Below are 10154 nucleotides of genomic sequence, written 5' to 3'. Positions count from 1 at the left end.
GATTTTCTCAATATTTAGATTTTTTTGCACCCTCAGATTCCAGATTTTCAAATAGGCCAAATATTGTCCTATCCTAACAAACCATACATCAATGGAAAGCTTATTCATTCAGCTTTCAGATGATGTATAAATCTCAATTTCGACAAATTGACCCTTATGACTGGTTTTGTGCTCCAGGGTCACATATGGTCCAGATGAACTGGTTTCACTGACTTTTTCCTTTTTCTTTAAAATTAAGTATCCTCAATGGCCAGCTATTGTGTCATCTGGATTCTGTAGTTGATTTGCTGATGTTTTTATTGCGGCCATAAGAAACTTCTTTCAAAAACATTAAACAATCTTACCTTTTTAGCAACCTTGGTTTAAATACAGTTGTGCTTTGTTTTAGTGTGCTGGTAGGAAATATCAGTTGGACACGTTGAAATATCTTTAACTTTTTGCAGCAGTTCTTATGAGTCTCAGTTTTTCTGTCTCTTAATGAACTAATGCATTTCTCAGTGTATGAGATTGATCAGTTAAGCTTACTGCAGATTCAAATTAAATTCTATGAGCTTGCTTCCAAACATCAGGATGTGTCTATATCATGTTGTGAGTTGATGGACAAAGTTTGACGTTGTTCTTCTGTCAGATCCGATTTTCATGTGCAGCAAAATTGTGGCTGAAGAGCTGAACGTTCCCTTGGTTTACACGTTACGATTCTCCATTGCTAATGCTGTAGAGCATCTCTGCGGTCAGATACCAGCTCCACCAGCATTTGTTTTTGGATCTATGAGTAAACTCACTGGCAAAATGAGTTTTATAGAACAAATCATCAATATGCTCTTCTACCTTTCTTAAGATGCTTTTTCCATTTTGGTGTTAAAAGAATGGACAACTATTACACTGAATATTTTGGTGCGTTAAAGCAATGTTCTGAATTCAATACTGAGCTAATTCACACAAATGAAAATTCTGTTTACTCACCTCATGTAGTTACAAACCTATATGCTGGTTTTGTTTTTTTCAATGGAACCCAAACGCATAGTTTTGGAGGATCCTTAATGCATATAATGAAAGTTTGATTGTCAAGCTTCAATAAGGACAAAGAGCTTCATACAAGTAGTCAGAATGATCTGGTTCTCAAATTCAGCTCAGCAATAATCCCATTCTCAAGTTAACAGCTCACCGGAGAGAAAGTTTATCAGTGACTTGCTATCAGTGAATTTCTATTTCTCACACAATGCTTTAGTATGACTTCAGAAGACATGGAATCTGTATCAACAGTATTTGTTGAATAATATCAAATACACCAAAAAAAAATTTTTGTTGTAAATTGCTGTTAAGCACTTATAATGAAAGTAAAAAAGGACTTTAAATTAAATTGCTTTTTTTAAACAATTTCATTTGTGTTTCATTGGAAATTGTATTGTACATCCTAACCCCACATAAAATATTCAACAGTTAAGGGCTAAGATTAGTGAAAAATGTCCTGTTAGATGATGTGTAAAGCTGATGTCGGCTCAAACCAGTGGAATTTCTGGCACTGTATGGCATCTAGTGCTAAAACACTTGATGGATCCTTGTAAAGAAAAAAATGACAGTTCTACCAATTTTGTATTGTTTTCTCCACCGTATTATATATATTTACACTTGTATCATTTTCATATATGCTTTGGAATACAATGTCTGTTAAATGAAAAATTATAAATTTGATGCCCAGATGTAAAGCAGCAAAAGGATTTTGGATTTTGAATTTTCTAAAAATATTTAATATATTAGTCATTGAGTGCAAACAGTCTGTCCTTATTCGATAGTTATTCCAAAGTCAGGATGAGGACCATCCAAGACCTAGATGAGGTTGTCTTCATTGGAACAGATTTAGAAAAATGTAGCATTACAACACTTGTTTACCAATGGATCCTCTGCAGTGAATGGGTGCCGTCAGAATGAGAGTCCAAACAGCTGATAAAAAACACTATAATCCACAAGTAATCCACACAACATAAATGCACTGAATTAAAATAATGTTTGCACTGTCACGTAAACTACGGACATTTTCCCGGGCTATCTATATAAGATAGCCTATTATTTACAAATATAAAATGTTGTAAATAAAATAATAAAGCTATAATTTTATAATTTAAAACATTTCTAACTGTTGCATCAAAAGGAGCATGTAATTATATAAATGTGCTGGAACAGATTACTATAAAAAAGATGCTAAAAAAGACTCGTAAACAAGAAGTTACAGTCAGTTTTGAGTTAGTAACACATTTAAACGCTTCCAGCTCTGGCATAATGACAACACCATTTGGGTGGAAAAGGGAAGAATGCTTGCCTTGACTGCTCACTCAAACAGCAGTGACTGCTATGACATTTACAGACAGAGAAACGTCATCCCACACAAATAAAAGCAATGGTCATACGTCTAGTATGGGTGCCAACCACTAATAGGCCCAAACACGCAACTGTATTCTCCCTGTTGAATGAGCTGAACACCTTCTTTGCTCGCTTTGAGGCACAAAACAGCACCACTGCACAGAAGACCCCACCTCCTCCTGGCGACCAGGTGATGACACTGTACCCGGACAGTGTGAGGAGATCCCTCAGCAGGATCAACGCACGCAAAGCTCCGGGTCCTGACAACATACCTGGTTTTGTACTGAGAGACTGTGCAGAGGAACTCACTGATATCTTCACAGACATATTCAACATTTCACTAAGTCAGGCTGTTGTCCCCACAAGTTTCAAAGCTACCATCATCATTCCAGTCTGAGAAGAAGTCGTCTCCCTCCTGCTTCAATGACTACCGTCTGGTTGCACTTACTCCCATCCTCATGAAGTGCTTTGAATGGCTAGTCATGCACCACATTAAGTCTGTTCTCCCCCCTCCCTGGGCCCCTTCCAATTTGCATACCAGTCCAACCGCTCGACCGATGACGCCATCGCCATTGCCCTCCACTCAGACCTCACACATCTAGACGAAAAAGACTCATATGTTAGAATGCCGTTCATAGACTTCAGTTCAGCATTCAACACAGTCGTCCCTTAACAGCTCATTCACAAATTGGTCCAGCTGGGGCTCAACACCTTGCTGTGCAACTGGCTGTTGGACTTCCTGACTGGGAGACCACAGGCAGTACGGGTTGGCAGTAACACATCCAGCACCATCACACTGAACACAGGGGCCCCCCAAGGATATGTGCTGAGCCCCCTCCTCTTCACTCTGCTGACCCACGACTGCACACAGCTCCAACCTCTTCATTAAGTTTGCTGACAACATGACTGTGGTGGGTCTCATTAGCAACAGAAATGAGACAAACTACAGGAGCGAGGTGAGCTGGTGCAGAGACAACAATCTCTCTCTGAATGTGGAGAAGATGAAGGAGATTGCTGTTGACTTTAGGAGAGTGCACACTCAGCATGCTCCTCTGCCCATCAACTGTGCGACTGTGGAGAGAGTGAGCAGCACCAAGTTCCTGGGTGTGCACATCACAGAGGACCTCTCCCGGACTGACAACACCGCATCACTGGCCAAGAAAACACAGCAGCGTCTCTACTTTCTTCGCAAACTGAGAAGTGCCAGAGCCCTGGCCCCCATCATGTGCACCTTCTACAGAGGCACCATCGAGAGCATTCTGACGAGATGCATCACTGTGTGGTATGGCGCCTGACTTTCACTTTCACTTCTCGAGATGATGGCGGTTTTCTAGCCCTAAAAACCTAAAGGGGGTACCATGTCTTGGTCCATTTGGACAACATGACAGTGGTAGCCTTTATCAATCACCAAGATGGTCTCAGGTCACGTTCCCTTTACAGATTGGCTTGATGACTCATTAAGAGCAGTTCATGTGCCGGGCAGACTGAACCAAGGGGCAGACATGCTGTCCAGGGACATGGTAGCTCCAGGAGAATGGAGACTACATCCTCAGATGGTTCAATTGATTTGGTCTGTTTCTGAGAGGGCAGAGGAAGACCTCTTTGCCTCAAAAGACAACTTTCACTGCCCAATTTACTTTTTGAAAGAGCAAGATGCCCTGGCCCAGTGCTCGCCTATATGCCTTTCCCCCCCAGTTTCCCTGCTTCCTGAGGTCATCAGACGGGTCAGGGAAATCAGATGCTCAGTCCTCCTGGTGTTCCCACTCTGGAGGAATCAGATGTGGTTCCCAGAGTTGATTCAGCTGCTATTGGCAGCCCCGTGATCAATACCACTGAGGAAAGACCTCCTCTCACAAGCGAAGGACATGATTTGGCATCCCTGACCAGAGCTGTGGAGCCTTCATGTTTGGCGCCTAGATGGGAGTCTTTTAGCTCCCTGCGAGTGTAACTAATACCATTTTGAAGGACGCCAAAACGTCTCTACACCCTTAAATGGTCAGTCTTCTCTGACTGGTGTGCAGCAAGGAATGAGGACCCATCCTCTTGTGATGTGTCTTACGTGCTAACCTTTCTACAAGAGCTGCTGGACAAGGAGCGCACCCCTTCCATGATCAAAGTATATGTGACAGCCATCGCGGCGAATTATTCTCTCGTGACTGGCCAATCAATCGGCAGAAATGACCTGGTCATTAAGTTTCTGAGGGGACCTCGGAGATTGAATCCACCTCGCCCTCATACTGTGCCGACTTGGGACTTATCTATAGTCCTCAGGGCCCTGCGGGGCCCTCCTTTTGAGCCGTTCCAGTTGGCCGACTTGCGGCGCCTGTAGATTAAGACCTCCCTCCTTCTGGCTTTAGCGTCGGTCAAGCGAGTGGAAGCGACTGCAAGCACTGTCAGTCAGTGCTTCATGTCTTGAGTTGGACCTAACGACTATAGAGTCATCTTCAAACCAAGACACGGCTATGTGCCAAAAGGGCTCTCCACTCCCTTCAGAGCACAAGTCATCACCCTTCTAGTGTTCCCCAATTCAGAAGGTGAGCAGGGTCCTAATCCACTCTGCCCGGTTCGGGCCCTCAGAGTGTATATTGAGCACTCTGGCCTGTTTCGACACTCAGAGCAGCTCTTTGTATGCTTCGGAGGCCGCTCTAAAGGGCTGCCGGTCACGAAGCTGAGACTGTCTCGCTAGATAGTGGACCTATCCAGCTTATGCCTCAGAGGGCTTACACAGTCCTAAAGGAGTGAGAGCTCACTCCACTAGAGGGATGGCCTCCTCCTGGGCTTGGTCCAGTGGGATTTCTGTTGGCGATATCTGTGCTACTGCAGGCTGGTCGTCGCTGTCTACCTTCGTTAGGCTTTATAACTTGGACGTCCCTGCCCTAACTCCTAATTACATACCCCCCTTGGTAAGTGGGAAGGGTCGTATCATGTAGTCCTCAGCCTAAGCAGCTAGGGGCTCAATATTAGCTCATGCTTGCAGGAGCTCTCAGCTGAGTGCTCTGGGGCTAGGCTCGCAGAATGGCTTCATTTTGCACTTGCTTATAGCACGGCACTGTGGGATGCGTTCCCCATAACGTGATTAATGCAACAGGAGAGACTCTTTGAAAGGGAACACTCGGGTTACTTGCTTAACTTCAGTTCCCTGAGATAAGGGAATGAGCATTGCATAGGCTGCAGTGCTATAAGACTGCATGCTGCGAGTCTGTGACTGTCGCTTCATTCGAAAGGTTCTGATGAAATGACGCTCAGAACCGACTTATATAGCAGTCGGCTCCACCTTTTTTGGTGAGTTGAAGCGCCATTGGTTCGTGCACGAACATGATCAAATCAGGCTTCAGTATCAGAGTAAACAGGAGTTTCCCCATAGCGTGATTAATGCAACACTCGTTCCCTCTCATTCCGTCTCAGGGAACAGAGGTTACGCAAATAACTGGAGCGTTTTCCCTGTCACCATGAATGAGCTACATAGGGTGGGGAAAATGTATAAATATGATGCATACGACTTTAGATAATATGTGATAAAGAGTGTTTTTATTTCTAACAAATATTAAAAGCTATGTGTATGAACCTGCTTTACCTTTTTCTTTTGCCTCTACCTTTAATACTTTATTGATTTATGAGTGCAGTGACTTGTTAAAATCTATATACTAGGTTAATAATTATACCAGGCAGTAAATGTTGAGGATGGACACAGATAATCTTACGTTCTATCTTGCAATCATGAGACTAGTAGTCTGTTTTCTTTTCTTACTCACTGTGTTTGGTCCTGCAGAATGTGGGAATGTTTTTGTTTGGTTTACTGAGGGCAGTCACTTTATCAATCTGAAGATTATGTTGGAAACATCGATTGACAGGAGACACAGTGTCACAGTGCTGGTGCCACATGGTGCTCTTTTCATGAAAGCCAAAGAATCGGATCACTTCTCCTACCAGCACTTCAGTGTGTCTACATCTGCACAAAACATGCAAGACTTGATGAATTTCTTAATTTCTCAGTGTATGAGATGGATCATTTAAAGCTGCAGTCTGTACGTTTTGCCTCTTTGTCGCCATCTCTGTTTGAAAACCTGCAATTGTAGCTATTTGCGGAATTATCTGCCTTGCATGGGTTGTCCACCAGCACGGCTCCAGCGTGGATGAATCTAATGTTTTGAGGTGAATGTGTGGCTGCCAGTCATCGCAACGGAGTGGATACTGTACTTAGGAATCACAGATTCTAGCCTACGTTTTGGAATATATGACCCAAATTAGAATTTTCACCGGGTATTGTCATCTAAACAAGTAAGTAACAAGTCTGCCCCTTTTGTTCTGACCAACTGAGGAAAAAAAGCATTACAATAAATCGTGATTAAATCTAACGATCACTTAGCTCATATCACATCAAACCGTGCAAATTATTATTGTTATACTTTTTTCTCAAATTGGTAATGTTAACATCAGCATTGCGTGTATGTAGTGTGTATTAGCGTTACATGTAGATTTCAATTTCTGTACAGTCTAATCTTTAGTTGTCATACCATTCAAATTTCATATAAAGACATTATTTTAATCCAAAAAGCAAATTATTCTTCCTTCGAATTGGTTCTCTTTAAAATACAAAAACTTGTGTAATCCCACATAGGCTATCTGTAATCAGATGCACATTTAAAACTGGAATATAATTTAATTTAAATCACATGTATTTCATAAACATATAATCCTTTCTGGATTACAATCCGCCATCAAAATGATAAATTTAAAGGGATAGTTCAAAGGGATAGTTCACCCAAAAATGTGAGCGTAAACAGCGTATGCTATTCTGTGTCAGCTGCATCACGCGGACACGTTGTTTGCATGACGCAGCTGACACAGAATAGCATACGCTGTTTACGTTCAGTGGATACTCTCCAATCAGAACCTACTGGGATTTTGAGTTTCCACGGCCATTCCTGCCCAACTTCAAATACGTTGGAGGGCTTCACTGCGCCCCTGCCAAACCATTACCCAAGGTGCATGTGTCGTTTTTAAAAATTCTACCTCATTTGCTGTTAATAAGGAAAAAAATCATTTCAGTGAGTAGATGATCAGTGACTGGTCGGAATGGATTCAGTTCAGTTAACTCCGTATTTCAGCATTTTTTAAACAATTTACTAACTGCTTTTAGTAATATTAGTAGTGCCATTATTTTACCTGAAAACTGCAGTGAATTGTACCTGTGGCAGCATATATTTTAAATTTTGCATAAATGTATTATGTAGTCACTTGTCACACCTTAAGTTCATGATGTCTTTTTTCTGTGTAGGACATGGAGGAGTTTGTACAGAGTTCAGGGGATGATGGGATTGTGGTCTTCACTCTAGGGTCTATGATAGACAAAATGCCCAAAAGAGACAAGCAATATGATCGCCTCTGCACTGGCACAGATTCCACAGAAGGTAAGTGATCACTGTTACATCTTTTCCATCCAGATATCATGACTGCATACGCACTGCTTCTTGATGTGATTGGAATGAGGGAAAGTAATTTAATTTGGTCACAATTCAGCGTGAACATCCACATTTACTGAGGTAGTGTTTCTCTGTAATCTCTGCCATCTGCTGATCAGTTGAGAGTGTGGTTGTGTAAATGTGTTGCAGATCTTAAGGCGATTTAATGGAGAGAAGCCAGATACTCTTGGTGAAAACACTAGAATCTATAAGTGGATCCCTCAGAATGATTTTTGGGTTTGTTTTATAATTTGTGATTGTATACTACTTTTAAAAATATAAAAAAATATATTAAATTATATATATTCAATAAAACATATAAAACGAATACTAAAAAAGCAATTTCTGCTTTAAATAAAAACGTTTTGTGGCTGTACTTTTGAGTATGTATTTTTCTGTTTATTGTCTGTATACTTCCATTGTGTGTTAATGTAATGATGACGTCAGTTTTTCCTTGTTTATTTACCCGTGTTTGTCTCCTGATTCAGGTCACCCCAAAACCAGAGCATTTATCACTTATGGAGGCACTAATGGCATATATGAGGCCATTTATCATGGATTTTCAATGGTCGGGATCCCCTTGTTTGGTGACCAGCCTGATAATTTGGCTCATATGAAGGCCAGAGGGGCTGCTGTTCTCATGGACAACATCAAGACCACTCAGCCGCAAGACCTGGTGGATGGACTCAATGCTGTCATTAATGACTGCTCGTAAGTCACTTATATCAGATTTGCAGTGGTGTCAGTGCATAACAGGACAATAAGTCCTCAAAATATATAGACTCTCGCTACATATGCACTATATACACAGACATGTATTATAACAGTATTTGTCTTCATCTCCGCAGGTATAAAGAGAATGTGTTGCGTTTGTCCAGGATTCATCATGACAGACCAGTAAAGCCTTTGGATGAGTCTGTGTTCTGTATTGAGTTCGTCATGCGCAATAAAGGCGCTAAACACCTGCGTGTCGAGGCCCACAACCTTACCTGGTACCAGTACCACTGTCTGGATGTGTTCGCTTTTCTCATCACTGTCCTCACTGTAGTTCTCTACGTCTTCTTTAAAATGTGCAAATTATTCATAATTCGTTGTTGTTTTAGATTAAAGAAGAAAAGCAAAAAAGAGTGATGAAGCTTTTTGCTTGCTTTGAACATTCTGTATGATGCATTAATTTTTTACTTGCACTGAAAAATAAGTATGATGTCATGTCAATGCACCAAATAATCCTTGGCATGTTCATGTTCAAAGATGTCACAATTCATGCTTATTTCACACAGTACATTTGCAAACATTTTAACATTTGTAATTTACTGTAAGGTTCATCTGTGAAAATGATGCCTCGTTTTAATAACGTAGTTCTTTCATACACTGAACAAAGGCAAAAAAAAACGAAAAATAAATATGCACTTGTTTTGTAATTCATTTATTGATCATTATGAACAAATTAATCAAAAGTTAGAATTTACATTACAACTGCCTACAGTCATGATGGACAGTTAGGCTATGCATTAAATGTGTAACATTTGTAACAATATAATAAAAAATCTTGTATAATTTTCTCATTATTAGCATAGAATGAAAATGAGGCAAGTTCAGTGGATTGTATTGCTGTTTAACAACATGCCAAATGGCTGACAAAACAGCTGCTAATGAGATGAAACTGTAAAACAGTACTATCAGACATTTTTATCATATTGCTTTTTTATGTAACGACACAGTGAGAGAATCACTGCCCCACTCCTACTGCCTTTAGGTATATAATAATGCTGACACGCCATAAAAGGAGAAAAAGATAAAGGACAAACTTAATTGGCTCTTGCGCATATTGTCTACGTGCGAATCATTTAGAAACTATAATGAGAAACTTAAAGTTCTTATGGTACGTTCAAGTCATGTCGCATAGATCGTATTTACGAGTTGAACGCACATGAACGCCACCACAAAGTCGTTATTATGAGTGGGAAACTCTAAATTTTCTTTAAGCCCAGAGTTTCAGAGTTGGGGGCGTGTCAGTGAGAAACATGGCGGAATCGATGGATGCAACGTCTGTAGTTGACGGTAAATTTTTGTTTAAATTGATAGTTTAGTGGGTTGTCAGTGACAAGTACTGTAGAACTGCATGTCTGACAGAGGGAGACAGAGAGATTGCCAAAGTAAAACATAAATCACAATACTTATAGGTATTAAGCAGTGACATTGTCAGGCTTTTTATTTACAAAAAATAAGCTTTTTGAATGTGGCAGGATTGTAATATAACAATTAATAACAAGTTTTTATGCGATACAGATTAAAGTGGCTTCATAAATTACTTTTTAAAAATATTAAAAACGC

At 40.6% G+C, this 10154-nt stretch overlaps 1 pseudogene; it reads left to right on the top strand.

Moving 5' to 3' along the window:
• LOC107725070 (UDP-glucuronosyltransferase 2B17-like) overlaps nt 1–9031 on the top strand; it is a 12407-nt pseudogene extending 3376 nt beyond the window's left edge.
• The last annotated feature ends 1123 nt before the right edge of the window (nt 9032–10154 follow it).

This window comes from Sinocyclocheilus rhinocerous, unplaced genomic scaffold, assembly GCF_001515625.1.
Source record: "Sinocyclocheilus rhinocerous isolate Xijiao unplaced genomic scaffold, SAMN03320098_v1.1 scaffold1295, whole genome shotgun sequence".
In the NCBI taxonomy this organism is placed as follows: domain Eukaryota; kingdom Metazoa; phylum Chordata; class Actinopteri; order Cypriniformes; family Cyprinidae; genus Sinocyclocheilus; species Sinocyclocheilus rhinocerous.
Note: the sequence above shows the minus strand (reverse complement) of the source record. Positions and strands in the feature narration are given on the sequence as shown.